Genomic DNA, 21,851 nt, shown 5'->3' on the forward strand with positions numbered 1-21,851 from the left:
CATGGTATGTGAAATCATACATAATTCCTTCTTTAGAAGAATGGCAGATTGAGTTGAGGGAGTACACATCAATGTAAAAAATAACTTTGTATTTAAAAAGCAAGTCTGATAAAGAATTTAATTTTACTTGGAAACCATTTCTGGACATGGACTTGTACCACATCTGAAGTTTGGCTTTCTCTTAATATAAGGCTTTGAAGCATTAAATCTTGCTGGCTTCGCTCTGACAAGGATATTTACTTATTCTGATTGATGATTTCTATTATATTGGCCAGTTTTACTAAATATTGATTGTTGAATTGATTTCAATAACAGTTATGATTGTCTTATATGTAGTATTAACCTAATGTTACTTGGAAAATTCTTGTTCAGTTTTAAACTGCTTATACACATTTTCTGCTTTTTTTCCCCCTCCTTTTCTTTTTTCCTTCTTGGCTGTGCTGTTAAATATCTGTTGAAATAATGTTTGTTTGTTTTTTTACAAAAGAAAACTATTGTCACTTTGCCACCTTATTGCCATGATGTAGCTCCAAATATGAGCTCTTGTTCATGTTGAGTTATATTTGTTTCTTGTCTTCCACCAGGAAATCCTTTGCATTGGTGGACAGGAAGATGCTTTCACCACATCTGTTTCCCAGAGATCAATAAGGCATCCTACTGAACTGCCAGCTAGTTGTTGGGAAACTCCCCAAATGCCCTTTGGAACCTGGCAACAAGCAGAGGGTTGTACTTAGTGACCTCTGAGATACATTCTGATGTGATGATTGTTCTGTGATTCTATCAGTGCTCAAAAGAGTTAGGGGAAAGATGAAACCCTTAAATTTGTGCTTGTATATTGAATTAGATACAAATGGTTCCTTAAAAATAAATCAAAACACAATTAAAATAGCAGATAATCAGGGAAAGTTAGAAATGTAAAATCGATTCTTGGATAATGAAAATCCACTTCATTGAATTTAGCTGGTATCAGAAAGACATGGGATTTGCACTAGATAATGCTCTTGAGGAGAGCATTGTACAGATGGGATACCAGAATTTAAAAGATCCTTCAATCAATACTCATCTAAACTCTAAAAGTGGAGAACTTTCTATCATGCAGTCAACAATATATTGTTGCCTGTAGATCTTGCAAGATTTGATGATAAAACCATAGATATGAGCTCAGCTATTAGTGAATTGGTTTTTGCAAAATTTACTGTCATTAACCTAAAAATAATTTGATCTCTGGCAAGAGCTCTTCACATCTGGCAGCTCATTTTTACAAGATGCATTTCAAATAGCTTGTACACAAAGCCTCTTGATACTGCAAGTTTATCTGTCAGAAAATATTTTTTTAGGTGCCAGCATTGTTTATGACTCTACCAATGAGGATGGAACAGTTCACATGAAAGACAGAGTTAAAAGGTCAGATTTCAAAGTGAGTATGAAGTCAACTGTAATGAATGCCTATTCTAAAACACTATCAGACTCATGAGCAGGAATTCAAAGATATCTGATTTATTAAAGAATAGTATGCAGGATCACAAAGAAAGCTGAGAATGATAAAAGCACACCGAATGCAAACTAAAAACCCTCAGTGCAAATGAGATCCCTCCCCCTGTAGAATCTTCCCAAGTTCACAATCCCAGGTGTTCCTAACGGCTTCTGATGGTCTGCGGGAAAAGTCCTTGAACAGAGAACATAACCCAAACACATTCCATTGTAATGAACACAGATACAGAGCTTGGTACAGGGTTTCACAGCAGCCCCCTCCCAAACAGAAACACACGTCAGCACCATGGCATGTGAAACGTTACGATGTATACTGTACATTGAAACAGTGAACATGACATACTGCCCCCCAAAAGAAAGAAAACACTAAGCAGCAGGCTTCGAAGGGTAAGCCAAGTGGAAATGGTGAACTAAATCAGGAGCATTAATGTGGCGAGCAGACACCCAATCAGGATGAGGAAAGTGTTTCCATCGGACCAGATACTGGAGGGTGCCTCGAAGCTTGTGACAATCAACAACCTCCTTGACCTCAAAGTGCTGTTGGCTGTCAATCATGATTGGAGCAGGAGGAGGAGGTTGGGGATGCCAGCGGGAGGAGTGGTGGACAGGCTTGAGCAAGCTGCAATGGAAAACAGGGTTCAAGCATTTCAAATTGTGAGGCAGGTCCAATTTAACAGTAACTGGATTGAGAAGACCAACAATAGGGAAATGACCAATGAACTTGGGAGCAAGTTTTTTAGAGGGTTGTGGTGACTTGATAAATTTGGTAGATAGATACACCTGATCCCCAATCTTGAAGTCGTGTTGCAAAGAACGATGCTATCGGCTTGAAACTTGTAAGCAGCCTGGGCATCAGCCAAAGCTTGTTGAATCACCGGCCAGGAATCAGCCAGCTTAACAGCCCAGTCAGAGGCAGAACATGTTTGGGAAGGGGGTTGTGGCAGTTCAGGGATGGGAACAAAGTCGTGACCAGAAACCACACGAAAAGGGGTTTGCCCAGTACTTTGATGGACAGCATTGTTGTAAGCCACTTCAGCAAAAGGCAGTAACTCCACCCAATCGTCCTGATGGTAGTTAATGTATGCTCTAAGAAATTGTTCAAGAGTGGACTTTAAAATCTCAGTAGATCCGTCAGTCTCAGGATGGGAAGAGGTGGACAGCGCTTGTTTGGTGCCAATCAATTTTAAAAATGTTTTCCAAAACTGGGAAGTAAACTGTGTCCTGCGGTTGCTGACCAAATGGGAGGGGCTACCATGGAGATGGCAGATGTGGATGAGAAATAGGTACGCCAATTGCAGGGCTGACGGGATGGATGCACATGGAATGAAATGTGCCTGTTTGGAAAAAAAAAATCTTTTACAACCCAAATGTAATGTTTTAACAAAACCAAAATGCCCAGCAAGTTTATCATCATGGGAATGCTGTAAAATGTCAGGTCTTAAAGTTTTGGGTACATAAAGGTGGTGTTGCACCCATGCCAGATCGTTTTCAAAAGAAACAGTGTCTTTATTAGCTAGCAACCAAGTGTCAGATTTCAGCGCCTGGAGAAAGTCTTTCTGTAACTGGCAAGGAACTTACACTTTCCACTTCCCAGACTGGGCTGGGGGCGGGGTTGCCTGCGCACAGGTCTGGCTCCGAGTGACAGCAACTAAGCCCAGTTGTGGTTCAGTGAGAACAGTCCAAACCAGATCTGGAACATGGTCATGATCCTGAGGTAAACGTGACAAAGCATTGGCCAGAAAGTTTTTCTTTCCCGGAATAAATTTTAACTGGAAGTTAAAGCGACTGAAAAATTGAGCCTAGCAAATTTGTTTAGGACTGAGACGCTGGGGGGTGTGGAGGGCTTCCAAATTCCTGTGATCGGTCCAAACCTCAAAAGGGCATTTGGCACCTTCCAGGAGGTGACGCCAGGCTTCCAAAGTGGCTTTTACAGCAAACGCCTCCTTTTCCCAAACATGCCACCAGCGTTCGGTTTCAGAAAAATTTCTGGACATATAAGTGCAGGGTTTTAAGTGATTTTCAGAATCTCTCTGTAACAATATAGCCCCAACTGAGGAGTCAGAAGCATCAACTTGGACCACAAAGGGGCATTCAGGATCGGGGTGCTGTAGAATAGGCTCAGCAGTGAAGAGGGTTTTTAACTTCTCAAATGCTGCCTGGCATTCAGGCGTCCAATTCAGCACTGCCCCAGGGTTTTTTACTTTGTGTGTCTCCCCCAAGCCCTTGGTATGGAGTAAATCAGTGAGGGGCAAAACAATCTTAGCAAACCCCTGGATAAATTGGCAATAGTAATTGCTTAACCCGAGGAAACTTTGTAATTGCCTCCGGGTGTGGGGATGTTCCCAACTTAAAATTGCCTGGATTTTTGCAGGGTCCATTTCAATGCCCTTGTCAGACACCCTATAGCCCAGATAGTCAAGTTGGGTTTTGTGAAACTCACATTTGGAAAGTTTGGCATAGAGTTTGGCATCTCTAAGCTTGCTTAACACCTATTTGAGGAGGCATTCGTGGTCCTCCTCAGTTTCAGTGTAAATGAGAACATCATCTAAATAAACCAGGACCCCTTTAAACAAATGATCATGTAATACTTCATTAATCAATTGCATGAAGACTCCGGGCGCCCCTGCCAACCCAAAACGGAAGACTTTGTACTGAAATGAACCCAGTGGGCAATTAAAAGCAGTTTCCCACCCATCTCCAGCTTGTATGCAGATGCGGAAATAGGCTTCACGAAGATTGAGCTTGGAGAAAATCTTGCCCTTAGACAAGTGAGCTAACATGTCCTTCATGAGTGGAAGAGGGTAATTGTTGCAAATTGAGATGGAATTTAACCCTCAATAGTCTGTACAGAGTCAAAGTGTGCCATCTTTCTTTTCCCGGAATAGCACAGGGGCCCCAAATGGGGAATTTGCAGGTTCAATAAACCTCCTTGACAGATTTTTGTCAATAAAGTCCTGTAATGCCTCAAGCTCCTTCTGAGTCATTGGATAAATTTTTGGCTTGGGCAATTGAGCATTGGGAACCAACTCTATTGCACAATCGGTTTTCCAACGGGGGGGGGTGTGGATAGCTGATCTGCTTCCATTTCCCCAAAAACATCTGCAAAGTCTTGGTATCGATCAGGCAAGCCTTCTAGATGTACCGGGTTAGGTTGTGGTGTGGCGATTGCAGCCCTTCCAACCCCCCGCATGTGAAGCGCTCTCTGCTGTAGGAGCTTGGTAAAACCCATCTTTAAAAGTCACAGTTCTGTGTTTCCAGTTTATATATGGGCTTTGATAGGTCAACCAGGAGATCCCCAGAATTACCAAGGGATTGCCAACAGGTGCTACTACGAATTTTAAAGTCTCACGGTGGCTGCCCATTTGCATTGTGACAGTTCCAGTGAAATGGGTCCCCCCCCCGCCGTTGAACCATCCAAATTTGTGAAGATCAAAGACTGCTGGAGGGGGAAGCTAGGCAGGTCCAAAGCAGCAACCAGATCAGGGTGAATTAGACACCTGGAACACCCAGAGTCAACTAAAGCCCAGACCTCTGTAGTTTTTGTGTGGGAGCCCAATTTCACTTTTACTGCTAAAATGGGATAGTCAGCACTCACCATAGCATCCTCGCACCCATCCTCCTCCACCTGCCCGCAGGCGCTCTTCATAGCAGGTGGCTGGCATTTCCCGCCAGCTCCTTAGAGTCATCTTCAGCCTCTCCTGAGAAGTAGAATACTTCCTCAGAGTCAGCTGCACCCTTGGCTGCTGTCATCCGCCATGAGGGGGGGTGGCAATTTGGCTGGCAGCTTGCCCGCTCGATCTCCAGCCTTGACTTTTGAGCAATCAGCTGCTCAATGCCCTTCCTTTCCGCATCGGAGACACTGTCCCCTCACATAGTGCTGATCTCTCTCCTCTTCCCAGGCTCTATAGCCTGGCCAGGCAGCAGTTGCAGCACTTTGGGGTCCCCTCATGGTGGCTGGTGTTTTTTCAGGTCATCTGCTTTGCATGAAGGTATGCTGGGTGTGCTCAGCCTTGCCGGCCAGACAGATCCATTCATACAATGACTCTGGGTCGTCCCTACACAACGCCCACCATAGGACATCCCGGTTGAGTCCCTCTTTAAACTGTTCTAGTAAGGTTGACTGAGACCAGTCGGGGATTTTCCCAGCTAAAGCCTTAAACTCCAGGGCATAATCAGCCACAGACAGCTGGCCCTGGGTAAGATCCTTCAGTGCCTTCTTAGCTCTTGCCTTGGCCAGAGGATCCTCAAAATGCAGCTTTAATGCTCACATGAAGTCCTTGAAATACTCAAGTTCAGGGAAGACTGAATTGAACATATCAGTCAGCCGCTCGACCCTTCAACTTGGTGGCAATGGCAGTTATCTTAGAAGGGAAGTATTCTCCAAACTGCCTCATGTAACTTTTAGCATTGGTTAGAAAGAAAGATAACTTGGTTGGATCCCCATCAAACTTGACAAAAAAGTCTCTCACTCCCACTCCTGTTGGAGCGGAATCGGCGGCTGCTTGAGTGGTTGGGCCCCAGGTTACAGTAGTTCTCCCTCTTCGGGGTGGGGACACTGGTGGTCGAGCTCTGCGGGGTGGAGATTCATCCCAGAGCTGTCTCTGGCCCAGCTCTGCTGGCTGTCTGGGTGGGAGGATGGGGGATGGTTGCATGAAGCTGGGATCTCCTTCGTGCCTCCGCTGCCCCCCCAATGATAGAGACAGGTTTCTTAATATGTACTCCATCGATTCTATCTTTGGCCTCCACCACTCTTAGCCTTTCAGGGGTTTGAGATTCCTTCCTCCCTCGCATGTTAGGCTGTCTTTCTGTTGATACCGTGGTAGATTCTACGTCCGGGGTCAGTGGGAACCAATACTTCCAGGATGCCTGGGACGTCCCTGGCTGGGGTTCTTCCATTTCATCCCAGGTGATCAACTCTGCGGGTGATTTGCTGGGTGCCAGTTGCTCTGGTTCTCCCCCATCGTCAGATTCCTCCACCTCAGGTCTGGAACTCGATTCCTGCCAGAAATCTGAAGGTTCTGGGGTGAGGCTCAGTTCTCCACTCTTGACCGTCGACTTGGGCATCAAGCTAGCCAGCTCCTCAAGTCCCCCGGTCGTGAGCTTGGACTCAGCCATCGTTAACTAATTCCCCTCACAAGAAACTAATCTTGGTAGGAGCTAATGGTACAACTTTGGTGATTCTCAGCTTTATGTAATGAATGCCTATTCTAAAACACTATCAGACTCATGAGCAGGAATTCAGAGGTATCTGATTTATTAAAGAATATTATGCAGGATCACAAAGAATGCTGAGAATGATAAAAGTGCACCAAATGCAAACTAAAAACCCTCGGTGCAAATGAGATCCCTCCCCCTGTAGAATCTTCCCAAGTTCACAATCCCAGGTGCTCCTAATGGCTTCTGATGGTCTGTAGGAAAAGTCCTTGAACAGAGAACATAACCCAAACACATTCCATTGTAATGAACACAGATACAGAGCTTGGTACAAGGTTTCACAGCAGCTTCCTCCCAAACAGAAATGCACGTCAGCGCCATGGCATGTGAAATGTTATGATGTATACTGTACATTGAAACAGTGAACATGACATCAACTTTAAAATCTGGGTATTATTGGCATTCTAAAATATTGAAATAGCCTGGATTGTAGGCCCCAAATTATTGTATTGTAGGTAAGATCAGCACATGTATACCTGAAATGTAGCTTTGCTTTTGAACATTACTAGGTACTTCTGTTCTAAAGAGATTGGTTTTGCTCTATTAAGGTCACAATTGAAAAGGCACTGGGAACATTACAGAAAATAAAAACAATAGCTTATCAGAACAACAGCTTTCTCTCTCTGAAATAATCAGTCCTTACACCTCAGTAGAATGCAATATTGTGCAGAACCAGCTTTTGTCAAGAACAAGCATGCCATTTTAAAATAATGGCCATAGACTGTTGCAATTTGCTCTAATGTGGCACTTTTGAAGAATGGTCTGAGCAGAGAAAAGCCCACTATATATGCAAATTTCTTGATGTCTCTAATGGGAAAGTCTTGTGCATGCTTCAGCAATATGTATTTGTATTTGTATATATATATCCACCACATAGCACAAAACAGAGAAGGAGCAACATTACCCTAGAATGGTTTGTCATGATGACATCCATCTATTAGTGGAAGCCCATAAGAGACCCTTATACTTGAAACCGCTTAGTGCTGATTTTTCTTGATGAACGAGCGTTATGTGCTCTGAACAGAAGCTGAATAGTACAGTTGAAAACACCAGAAGTGACACTAGCCTTTATGCAAGATAACTGTCAAGAAAGATGATCTACTTTGGCAATGCCCAACCATTAAGATATCGCCCGACATAGTTCATTTTTGGTTTTTCACTTTATCGAGATAAACGCTTCATTTTGTTTCTTCATTTTCATGTTAGAGAAGATGCCTTTTGTGTAGTTACAGGTAAAACAGTGCCAATAATTCATTATTGATGTACTGTATTTTCAAGGGATTTTAAAGAAATCCCCCCCAAAATAAAACAACAAGAAAAACTGACTTTTTATGAAAGTGATGGATTCTCCAGACAGCTCTGATCCTCAGGCTCTGCTCAGCTCATGTCAAAAAAAGATAAATTACTCTGTTTTCAGATGGTGGGCACCACCGTGTGATATTATACAATGTATCAGTGGGTAGCAGCTCAGGCTGACCTTGTCTGGGCATAAAAACAAAGCAGAGCTGGATTTATTAGTATTTGGATAGGAGACCTCTATGAATTACAGAGCTGTATACTAGATTGAGAAGTCAAAAAACTGTTTTGGAAGAAAGTAGTGTGATGGGGGTAGTGGAGATGGGGAGGAGATCAGTAGCCAGGATGGTGCCTACTAGTTATTGCTGATCCCTTGGTGTATATGTGTGGAAACTTAAAGGGAAATTCTGTATCTACCTTGAAAGTTGTAATGGCAGAAGAGAATACAAACAACTTAGATATTAATTAACCATTAATCTTAAGCCTCCCACTCAGTCCCCCATCAGAGCCCAAATGCAGATGCAATGTACAGCAACTAAATATATTATCTCTCTCTCCTTTCTTTCTTTCTTTCTTTCTTTCTTTCTTTCTTTCTTTCTTTCTTTCTTTCTTTTCTTTCTGAAATTTCTCCAAATAACGGACAACAAATACTGATTCTCTCTATTTTTGTCCTGGTCTTCAGCCAACATGCAGAAATTACTGAAGCACTCAGTAACTGGAGTGCTCTCAACAAACAGATAAGTGCCTGTAAGATTGCAGCCTATACTGTAAATACCTGTCCAGAACATAATTGTTTTTTTTTTTTTTTCACAGTTCCACTGCTAAAATGCTTTATTCCAACTGGATTGTGCCCTGATTTTAGTCACTGCTTAGTTTGAAATTATGTCAGTTTAAGTAGTGTTTCCTCAATAAATCTGTATAGTGAGACTGGAACATTTAAAGAAGAAAAAAAACTAAAAAAAAAAAACATCTCAGTGATATTTAAATATTATTTCATTATGACTGAAAGAAAACTATCAACACAACAGAAAAGTTCTTTTTTTTTAATTAGATTTTCTCCTAAAAGCTATTAATATATCATGATGTTTCAGCTATTATCCCCAAACTGCAAACACATTATTAGCACTCAAATAATAAAAAGAGGTAATTTTGCAGGTTGTATTTAAAAGCAAATAAAATGACAAATATATGATGTAAAACAGGATTGTTCTCCCTGGTTGAAATAATATTAGTTTATTATTATTATTATTATTATTATTATTATTATTATTATTATTATTATTATATAAGGTGTAGAGCTAATTCTAATTTTATATATGAGGATGAATATCCAACTACTATATGCATTCCCAGAAGTAAGCTTCATTGAATTCAACAGATTGTATGTCAGGTAAATATTTATAATATTATTTCCTTTGTATGTTGATAAATTTTGCACTTTGTGTATGTTCTGAAATGGTAAGTTACTATTGATATCCTGTTGAACAAAGAAGAGAAAAGAAAACAAAATGTAGATCAGAGAGAGAAAAATATATATTAAGTTGGGTAAGGATATGTGAGTGAAATTTACAGAAGTCCTTTATACATGTTCTTTGTAACAAGGATAGAATTTAGGGAAGTTTGGTTGAGCCTGGACTTGAAATATCTTTTCTCTTAGTCCATGGCTGTCTTAAGTATGAAAAAGCTAATTTCCCTGGAGAAACTAGAAAGTGTTTTAGTTGCATAAGTAACTTATAGTAAGTTAACCTCTCTTGTACTTTTAAAGGGGCAATTTTAATACCATTAAAGTGAACAGAAGGGATAATAGAGAGATAATGAGACAAAATTGAGAACTTTAGAAAAGGATGCTAATCAAAGCTCTCCTAAAATAGCTGGTAGAGTAAGTACATTTGAAACTCTGAGTCATTTACTAACCAATTAAGAGGGGAATTGGTACTTTCAAAAACCGGAAAGTTGAATTTAAGATAAACATTATCCCACCTCTGCCAAAAGTTTGTATCAAGTGTGTACCACCAAGAATTGGTTTTGTACTTCCATAGTTAAGAGGATACAGACATGTGAAATCAGGTCAAAGAAGAAACACCTAAAACACTGTTGCTATATTCATGCTCTTCAGCAAAGGATCGTTACCTTGTCGTGGTGCTGGAGCTTGAGCACCTCAATGATGCCATGAGCTAAACTGTGAAGGGCCACCCAAGACGGGAAGGTCATGACAGAGAGGTCAGACTAAATGCGATCCCTGGGGAAGGTAATGGCAACCCACCCCAGTATTCTTGCCGTGAAAACTAAATGGATCAGTACAACCAGAGATATGTCGGTATACCATCGGAAGATGAGACCCCCAGGTCGGAAGATGGTCAAAATGCTACTGGGGAGGAACAGAGGATGAGTTCAACTAGCCCCAGACGTGATGACGCAGCTAGCTCAAAGCCGAAAGGACGGCTAGCGGCCGACGGTGCTGGTGGTGAACGGCGAATCCGATGTTCTAAGGATCAACACACCATTGGAACCTGGAATGTAAGATCTATGAGCCAGGGCAAATTGGATGTGGTTATTGGTGAGATGTCAAGATTAAAGATAGACATCCTGGGCGTCAGTGAACTGAAATGGACTGGAATGGGCCACTTCACATCAAATGACCACCAGATCTACTACTGTGGACAAGAGGACCACAGAAGAAATGGAGTAGCCTTCATAATTAATAGTAAAGTGGCTAAAGCAGTGCTTGGATACAACCCAAAAAACGACAGAATGATCTCAATTCGAATTCAGGGCAAGCCATCTAACATCACAGTGATCCAAATATACGCCCCAACCACAAATGCTGAAGAAGCTGAAGTAGAGCAGTTCTATGAGGATCTGCAGCACCTACTGGACAACACGCCTAAAAGAGATGTTATTTTCATCACAGGAGACTGGAATGCTAAGGTGGGCAGTCAAATGACACCTCGAATTACAGGAAAGTATGACCTGGGAGAACAAAATGAAGCAGGACATAGGCTGATAGAATTTTGCCAAGACAATTCGCTCTGCATAACAAACACTCTCTTCCAACAACCTAAGAGACGGCTTTATACATGGACTTCACCAGATGGACAACACCGAAATCAGATTGATTACATCCTTTGCAGCCAAAGGTGGCGGACATCTGTACAGTCGGTAAAAACAAGGCCTGGAGCTGACTGTAGTTCAGATCACGAACTTCTTCTTGCACAATTTAGGATCAGACTAAAGAGATTACGGAAGACCCACAGATCAGCTAGATATGAGCTCACTAATATTCCTAAGGAATATGCAGTGGAGGTGAGGAATCGATTTAAGGGACTGGACTTAGTAGATAGGGTCCCGGAAGAATTATGGACAGAAGTTGGCAGCATTGTTCAGGAGGCGGCAACAAAATACATCCCAAAGAAAGAGAAAACCAAGAAGGCAAAATGGCTGTCTGCTGAGACACTAGAAGTAGCCCAAGAAAGAAGGAAAGCAAAAGGCAACAGTGATAGGGGGAGATATGCCCAATTAAATGCAAAATTCCAGAGGTTAGCCAGAAGAGATAAGGAATTATTTTTAAACAAGCAATGCGCGGAAGTGGAAGAAGACAATAGACTAGGAAGGACAAGAGACCTCTTCCAGAAAATTAGAAACATTGGAGGTAAACTCCAGGCAAAAATCGGTATGATCAAAAACAAAGATGGCAAGGACCTAACAGAAGAAGAAGAGATCAAGAAAAGGTGGCAAGAATATACAGAAGACCTGTATAGGAAGGATAACAATATCGGGGATAGCTTTGATGGGGTGGTCAGTGAGCTAGAGCCAGACATCCTGAAGAGTGAGGTTGAATGGGCCTTAAGAAGCATTGCTAATAACAAGGCAGCAGGAGATGACGGCATCCCAGCTGAACTGTTCAAAATCTTGCAAGATGATGCTGTCAAGGTAATGCATGCTATATGCCAGCAAATTTGGAAAACACAAGAATGGCCATCAGACTGGAAAAAAACAACTTATATCCCCATACCAAAAAAGGGAAACACTAAAGAATGTTCAAACTATTGAACAGTGGCACTCACTTCACATGCCAGTAAGGTAATGCTCATGATCCTGCAAGGTAGACTTCAGCAATTCATGGAGCGAGAATTGCCAGATGTACAAGCTGGGTTTAGAAAAGGCAGAGGAACTAGGGACCAAATTGCCAATATCCGCTGGATAATGGAAAAAGCCAGGGAGTTTCAGAAAAACATCTATTTCTGTTTTATTGACTATTCTAAAGCCTTTGACTGTGTGGACCATAACAAATTGTGGCAAGTTCTTAGCGGTATGGGGATACCAAGTCATCTTGTCTGCCTCCTGAAGAATCTGTATAACGACCAAGTAGCAACAGTAAGAACAGACCACGGAACAACGAACTGGTTTAAGATTGGGAAAGGAGTACGGCAGGGCTGTATCCTCTCACCCTACCTATTCAACTTGTATGCAGAACACATCATGCGACAAGCTGGCCTTGAGGAATCCAAGGCTGGAGTTAAAATCTCTGGAAGAAACATTAACAATCTCAGATATGCAGATGATACCACTTTGATGGCTGAAAGCGAAGAGGAACTGAGGAGCCTTATGATGAAGGTGAAAGAAGAAAGTGCAAAAGCTGGCTTGCAGCTCAACCTCAAAAAAACCAAGATTATGGCAACCAGCTTGATTGATAACTGGCAAATAGAGGGAGAAAACGTAGAAGCAGTGAAAGACTTTGTATTCCTAGGTGCAAAGATTACTGCAGATGCTGACTGCAGTCAGGAAATCAGAAGACGCTTAATCCTTGGGAGAAGAGCAATGACAAATCTCGATAAAATAGTTAAGAGCAGAGACATCACACTGACAACAAAGGCCCGCATAGTTAAAGCAATGGTGTTCCCTGTAGTAACATATGGCTGTGAGAGCTGGACCATAAGGAAGGCTGAGCGAAGGAAGATCGATGCTTTTGAACTGTGGTGTTGGAGGAAAATTCTGAGAGTGCCTTGGACTGCAAGAAGATCCAACCAGTCCATCCTCCAGGAAATAAAGCCAGACTGCTCACTTGAGGGAATGATATTAAAGGCAAAACTGAAATACTTTGGCCACATAATGAGAAGACAGGACACCTTGGAGAAGATGCTGATGCTAGGGAGAGTGGAAGGCAAAAGGAAGAGGGGCCGACCAAGGGCAAGATGGATGGATGATATTCTAGAGGTGACGGACTCATCCCTGGGGCAGCTGGGGGTGTTGACGACCGACAGGAAGCTCTGGCGTGGGCTGGTCCATGAAGTCACGAAGAGTCGGAAGCGACTAAACGAATAAACAACAACAACAACAATATTCATGCTAAATCTACATTTTATTAGCATTAACATTTTTCCTATCAAACTAGGTTGATCATGTTAATTGCACATATTTACATATTGACCAAAGTTTATCCATAATTTAATTTTCTAGGAGTCCCAGGCAATAATTCCAAACACATCCTCTTTCCTACAATATATGGACAATGATTTCCAAGTCAGTGCAAGTTAATTATTAACAAGCAGTAGACTTTCTGTCTATCAGTCAGGAAATGGAGGAGGAGTTAGAGGTTCTCCTTCACCCTCATTATCAGCTCCACCAGGGGCCCCAAGCTTGATGAATTAAAGAAAGCCCAGGTACTATCAAAAGCCCCTATTATCTGATGTCATTTCTTCAACTATTCTTTCTTTGCTGCCACTGCCAACTATATATCACTGCTCAGGTTAGGGCTACTCTAAAGTATATGGATGGCAAAAATCCAATTTCTGCCACTGAGTGATTGCCTGGAATTGTACTCTTTAGATATGATAGCCTTGCTCAAGTTTTCAGAGACGTGTAATAAGCAGCAAAATGCTGAAATTGTTTTCCCTGCTGTTCCTTATGTGAATGTCTAGTTCCTTACACCTGCTGATGACAGCTGCTGGTAGGGATGGGTGCTTGGAAAAGAAATATTTGTGTTGGCACCAGGACAACTTTCTCCCAACCAGGACTATCCTGGAAAAATCACAATGTCTAGTTATCTTACATCAAATCCAGGTTTTCTATCCCTTTCCTCCTCCAAAAATTGGCTACTGACATGGAAAGATTTGAAGCAGATTCTCAGAATAGAAGCTTTCCTGAATCTCATTAAAACTGTTATTTGCTTTCCTTGAAATTCTGTAGTTTATCCTACACAAGTAACTTCATTATCATTATTTCATTTCAATTAGGAAGATTTATAGGGGGAGGATCTGTAGGGAGGAAGAATAATTTTTGAGAAAATAAACTTTTTGGAGAAATATTATAGTATATTACTGTGTTTGTTGTAATGCCAGTCTGCATTCACTAGACTGAAAGCCAGCTTGAGAATATTGAGAATACACCCTCCTTTCTCCCAAACAGAATCAGATTGGGGAATGTATAATGTTTTGTCATGTAAAGCCAAGACAGATGCCCCTCCATCTCCTAAAAGGGGGGAAAAGTCTTTTTTTGTTGTTTTAAAAATCAGATACAGAACTCTGGGGGAATAGAACAAGAAGTTGCTATGCCTAAACTGGAAAAATAAATTGAGGTGTTTATCTCCTCAACAGTTCTGATTAGTGGCTAGAATAACCCCTACAGGATGGGATGAGTTCCAGGAAAAAGAAGCAGGAGATTTAGTTTTGGGATTGAGATTGTCTCTAACGAATAGGTAAATGTTTTAGGCAGAAGAATGCATTAAATTATAATGTATTTTCTCTGTGTGTGCTTCAGTTGAATATTCTTTATATTTTTGTATAAATTCAGTGACTGTACATACTTCAATCTTCTATGCATATATCAGGTTTTGTGCATGAGATCTTTCCTGTCTCTCAAATGTTTTGAGATCATCCCCCCCCCTCTGTGTCCTAACAGCCAGGAACCACGCTGAGACAAGGAATAGGTCTCTAGTGTTTTATTACTGCTACATAACAGAGAATCCTAACAAACTGAAGAAGCGTGGGAAAACCCAGACATATAAACCCCAAAGACTAAGGCGGGCCCGATCTGTGTCTCTTTGAATGGCCACCTAATTCCTCAGTACTACGCATGTGCTTTACAGCCTGGATGGGAGCCCCCTGCTCGCCATCCTCACTCATGACACTCTGAGACATTATTTGAGCTCTGAAAAACTCAACAGCCTATAAGATTTTGCAGTTAAAAAGTTATTACATAAAATATATGTGGATACTCTGTGTTTGTGTGTATGTGTGTATATGAATGTGAGATTGGTCTATCTCCGGGGGGTGCGGGTAGGGGAGGTGGGAGAAGAGCTGATACCTCTAGTCACATAATGGCCACTCTAGTGTGGTTTTGCCTCTGGTTTATTAAACTGGGAAGTAGGCTGTTCCCATTTTAACTAGCAGAACTGATTTCTAGAACTTTGGAAGGATTTCTGGAAGATTAAACAAACCATTCAGTCCTGAATTTTTTCAAAGGCGGAGGCCATGTTACAAACAGGTATATGGTCTAGATAAATTATGCTTATATTCAGTACTTGAATGGGAACTTTTGCTATTACTTGTGCTTCCATAAGTAATTGTGTATTGCTGAAGTACCCTAACAGATTTGACAAGAAGATCCAGTGTGTCAACCATTCAAAGTAGGCAAGGCACAGAAACAGGAGCAGCAGGGGTTTCAGGAATGGTCTTTACTGTTGCAGGGTATAATAATAGAATCTTCAAAGACTGTCAGTTTCTCTCTACTATATCTTGTACCAAACAAAATTAAGAATGTGGTATTTTCTGAGTTTCTCATGCTTTCTTCATTCCCAGGACAAAGTAATCTTTTCTGAACTTCCTCCTCTGTTGATGGTTTATTCCTCCCTGCCTCATTCCAAGGACCAGGTTTACTATCCATCACACAGTATGAGATTTGGAAGTAGCATTGTATTCTACCACAATTTAGTATGAGGAAATGCAGATGGTTGCATACCAGCCTGGGATTAAATTCCACTGAACCCAATTAAGCCTATTTCTGACTATACGTATTTAGGACTGCATTGTAAAGCAGTTAGAAACAAACTGGCTATCTTAAAATGGATTTAGGCTGCTATTTATCTCCTTCTCTTGGTGATTTTACTTTTCTCATCTAAAAAGGAGTCTGGCTTTCCTCAGATCCTAGAGGCGTTGCGCAGCTCAGGAGCTAATAATCTTGGGAGATACTTTGATGTTCAGGAAGTAAAGAAGCTGCCACAAGAATATTATGACTCTCATTTGCAAATAAATTAGCCACTATATTCCTAAATAAAGACTAATGGAAACTTCAAAAAGTAAGTACATGCAGGTCATTCTCTCACATAACATAGGCAGTTGTTGAATGAAAAAAACAATTCTAAGTACCAAAAGGATTGGCTTTTTAAAATGTGATAATTCACCATCCCAGGAGACTTCAAATCAGCAGTTCCACCAGAGAGCAAAGAGGGAACTAATTCTCAAGGAGAAAAACAGATGGCAAAGAAATCTAAAATCAGTTTGGAATAAGCCCCCACCATATCCTTTTCCCCCACCAAAAAGTACATTGAACAGCTTGTTGTTTGCAAAATGATGAAATAAAAGTCCTCTTCAATAGGGAATCTCATTATAAGGCACAAAACAAATACTAATTCGAGGACAGATCTGGGAGGATCATATTACCATATACTAGTAATACACCGTACACAGTATACTGTATATACAAAAGTATACAAAAAAGAATATGGGTGTCTCCTTGAATCACAAGCTACACGAGTCAGTAATTGATGTAATCGCAAAACAAAACAAATGCAATTCTGGGTTACATCAACAGAAGTATAATGTCAAGCTCAAGAGAAGTATTTTTTTCCTCTTTATTCTGTGTTGCAATATTCAGACAAAATATTGCATCCAGCTGTGAGCACTGCATTTGAGGAAGGGCATTGACAAACTAGAGCATATCCTCAGGACAGCAACCAAGACAACAAGATGCCTGGAAGGAAAAATGGGGAATGGTTATGTTTAGCTTGGAGAAGAGAAGACTTCAGGGAGACATTATCACTGTCTTCAAGTATCTGATGGGCTGTCATGTAGAAGATGGGCTAGAATTGTTCAGAAAAAAACAATTGGTTTAAATTACAAGGAAGTAGATTTTGCTTTGACACCAGGAAAAAAAATCTTAATGAGCTGATCAACAGTGGAACAATATGCCATGAGAGGTGGTGGACTTTCCTACTTTGGAGATATTGAACAGGCTGAATTGCCATCTATAGTAGTGCTATAGTAGTAGTGAAATCCTGCACTGTAGTAGTGAAATCTTGCACTGGGTAAAAGGTTAGCTAAGGTAATCTCTGAGGTCCCTTCCAACTCTTACATTCTTTGATTCTGTGATTTTATTTCATTTAGCATGCAGTAATGACAGAAAGATCTTGGTTAGATGAATATGAGCATCACAAGAAATTCCAAAGAAGTAATCCTGATTAAACACAGAACCAATGTGAAAACATAGTTTATGAAATCTGAGCTGTCTAACCAGAGGGCAAACAATTGCAATATTGATTTGAAATATGTTCCACATAACTTTTCTCTCCTATAGTAAGCTTCAGTCGGCTCCTTAGGCAATATGATTGAAGCACTGAGAGTAGACATGTGATGAAAGAAGTGAAAACAGAAGTCAGCTGATTATTCATCATTTCTAAAAAGGCATGTTTTCTATGGGGAATACTGTACACCCTAGATATTTACTGCTGGCACATTAAGAGTTAGGAAGTGGGATGACTATTTCATTAAAGGATAATATCCAGTAAGAGTTGTGTGCATCATGTGAAGCTAACCAAATCCTATAGCTGTAACTGAGTAGGCCATTGGCACTCACTGGTGATGTCACAGGTATGCCAGGATTGGTTAGAAACCTCTATGACCTTATGCCAAATATAGAAATCATCTATGAACTAGGGCTTTAGTCACAAGGCAAATTGGATCCTAGAAATGTGTTCTGTCCTTTCTGTCCTCCCTTCTGCCATTCCAAAAAAAAAAAAAAAACTATAAGTAGGATATACTAAGAAAAGCATGAATATCTTAATGGCTCAATTTGCATTGAGTTGACTATTGGTGGGAACAGGAGGCTCTTTCTTGTTTGTTGTAAGGACTAAGAGGGTCAAGAACTGAGATAAAAAATCAGCAGCTACAGTATTGCCTTTCCAGATCCAATGGAAATTGCTAGAGTTGGCACCAAAGTTTGTAATTATTCTGTTTAATATAGTAATGCCTGCCATTTATACTGCTTCTCTCTGTTCTGAGTCAAGTGCCATTTCCCTGAGAAAGGTCTTCTGTTTAAAACATCTCATGAGTTGTGCATGGATAATCAACGTTTAGCAGACCAGACATCCAAAATCACATTCAATAATCCCAAAATGATGGTGTCCTCATTCGTGACAATTTCAAGGAGACAACGCAGTTATGTGAATATACATGGGACCTTTAGCATACATCCACCAATCCTGCAAGACCGAGAGTGTTGGAGTTTGTGCAGAGTGCTGAAAGTGTTTGGCCCGAGAGATCAGAAAGAAGACACCAGGCATTCCTACAAAAATAAGTGTATTTAAACAAAGCATAGAACATAAACAGTTTCCTTATCCAGAGTCCTGGATAGGCAAAGTCCTTAAATACAAAAAGGTATATTAACAAGCTCATACATGAGCACACACGCACTGAGCAAAAGAGCTGCTGCTGAGCAGGAACAAGAGGCTGCAAACAGGAGGAGGCAAGGCTCTGGCAGAGCTGGCTTATTTAAACACAAAATTAGCAAGGAAGTCCGAATGGTTCTGGTTTCCCATATAAGGTCATTTGGACACTTAAACCTTGTTAACCAAATGAGCCCTGACCTGTTCACCCTGCCGATACTTAAGAAAATGATTTGTTACCATGGATACCTGGCATTCCTTTGCAGTGGAAGTTTCTGGGCAGAAAAAACAAATACCAACAGAGAGAACTTAGAAAAATGAATGATTTCCCCAACAGCTTGGTGAAAAAAAAACAAAAAACAAAACTGTAAATGGCAAGTTGCTTCCAAAGCAAATCAAGGGGAGTTTGGCCATTGCTTCTATTTGTTTGACAGATATAGGATTCTTTAATGTATAATGAAATTCAGTGCTAGAACACTAATAAATAATAATAATAATAATAATAATAATAATAATAATAATAATAGCAATAATATAATTATAGTGGTATAATAATAAAATGTATAACATGCAATAAAATGCAAATTATTAGAACAATACTAAATAGACAGTAGTCATGGTATCCTGGAATTTTTCCTTATCATTAGGATGATCTTTCAGGATCCCTCATCTATCATCTCCTTTGGAAACCCCTTGCAAACAAGCAAATTATTATAGGTTGCTCAGTTACTGATGTAATAATGGAACTAAACTATCTTGGTGTGCTGCTGTGGAAGGGGTAGAGTGACCCAGCCTAGCAGAGTATGGTAAAAAAATAAAGATGGTGGCCAGCATGGTGCAATCAAAGCTGCATCGCAATGCGTATAAAAATTAGGAGAAGTTCAATCACACCCTCATGACTGCCATCTTGGCTCTTTTTATCATATCCTCTGAACATACCTTCAGCCTAGGCTGCAATAATCCAGATACTAACTTTCTGCTCTTATTTAGTGGTTGCTTGGACTTTACCAGCCCAGATAGCGTAGCCCGAGAAGAAGAATAACTACTTTATTTAGTTAACTACAGGACCTTTTGATATGGATGTTGGGAAAAGCCAGATATTAGACACAATGTGATGCAAAACTATTTTGTTTACAGGCTAAGTAGAGTGCTGATTTATACAGAATATTACTTAGTATAGAGGCAGTATTGATATTGCTTGGCAACTGTTCCCTACTGGTCTTATTTTTTAAGATGGATGGATGAATACTTAAATACATACTGGTGTTCCCTGTCATTTATGTTTCCAATTGATACTCAAACACACTTGCACCCAAGATGGCTTTGGGGAAAGGAAAAACTGGGAAACCCTGCTGTTTAGCTGCCACAAAGTGATGTGTTCTCTTGATGGGCTGTTCCTAATTTTTTGATCTGTTATATTTATTCACTTTCCTGCTTGTAATCAAACCCTGTTGTATCTTTACTGATTGCCTACCTAGGATGATACCATGCTCTCTCCTCTCTCAGCTTGCAGCAAGCTATTACTGTGAATACTTGGCACTTCGTGTTTTACTGCTGTCTTTGCCCACAATATCCTAAAAGAGTGGTTCTCCTTCCTTTATCAGTCATGTTAGCTTACCCATTTCATAGAGTACTATTTGTTGATAAAGACATTGTGATGTATCTATGCAGGCCTTCTTGGTTTGATTGGTTCCGTGTGCTGTCATGTGGGCTCTCTTCCTTCTAATTAACTTATTTTCCATGTGTAATATGCTGTGAGAATAACCTTGAAGAACAAAAAGAAGAACCACAACCAAGACAATGGCCAGATAAGAGAAACCTGAGTCCAAAGCAGGAATGTAATTTGAAGAACATCTTAGACTTGACCCTCCCTAGTTCTCTTGAATGTAAAGCCAAGGAGTGGAGAAAAGCAATACTCTGTTACTATAACCTTATAATAAAAGTAGTATTAGCATTCATAACTTTGGTTTCCTGGTTTACATTACCACAAAGGACTGACACCTTGTCCATGATATATTTTACATTCTGTTCATATTTCATACAGTTCTTGACAACTTTCTCTCATCCTTCCCACTGACTGTGATCTTATTCATTTGCCTATTATGCACTTCCTTGTGTTTTTTTGCCTTAGTATGGTTATCTCAAATTTCCACTAATTCCTCGTTCATATACTAAAATGGCTTTTGCCAAACCTGGCCTTTTGCCACAGCAGAATTTGTAAATTTGCATTTATATATGTGAATTTATAGATATATTTAAGTTGCCCCACATTCTCAACACTTTGGCTGGCTTCCCATTCCCATTATTTACTAAACTGGGACAGAGAAATTACTTTTGAATCACTTACCTTGTTTTAGTATATATTTTAGCTAAATTCAATAACAAATGAAGGGTAGTTTTGATATTTCAACAAGTAACATTTTTAATTGATTTTCTTCTAAATGCTTGCTGATTAGGATTGGTTTGCTATGTGTATATGCATACAGCTGTATATGTATTTTTCAGTACATATTTTGCATATCGTCCTCAGTGAATGATATGAAACCATATACAATGGCAACTGAAGCAGCTTATCAGATGAATTAATCAAAGTTTAATCATTTTTCAATTAATTCATGGGGAGATAGTGAGAGCCTGAAGAGACACTCCATCAGTTCTGTCACTTGCTCTGAAAAACATTAATAAAGAAGTCAATTAGTTTAATCATCTGACTCTTGTGGTTGAGTTTCAGCAAAATAGATTCCTGAAATATTCATCTTTTTGGACCTAAGTAGAATACAGACATCTGTGCATGCATTAATATCCCCCTCCCCCTGCTTTTAACCCTACAAGATGTTCTTTTTTTAGGATTAGTACAGAAACGGCAAGCAATAGATAGACATCTATAAAGAGGACTTACTAAGGTCCAGCATAAGAGTGAACAACCTGTGCTGTGAAGGCTATACACTGCTCCCAGAACATCCAAAAGTAGACTGTTATACCTCGACAATATAGCAATGAAAAGAATGGTACAATTTTTCTCTTGTTGTAAAGCTCCCAACTGGAAAAGCCCCAGCTCCAGTCACCTCCCCTATAATTAATAGGTCCATGTTGTTTCTTGGCAACAATATAGAACTAGCTTGCTATTGCCTTCCACAGATTTTTGTTTTTGTTTAATTTCCCTATCCAGTTCTGGACTTTCTGGTAGTGTCTC

The sequence above is a fragment of the Candoia aspera genome, chromosome 3, assembly GCF_035149785.1.
Source record: "Candoia aspera isolate rCanAsp1 chromosome 3, rCanAsp1.hap2, whole genome shotgun sequence".
Taxonomy (NCBI): Eukaryota; Metazoa; Chordata; class Lepidosauria; order Squamata; family Boidae; genus Candoia; species Candoia aspera.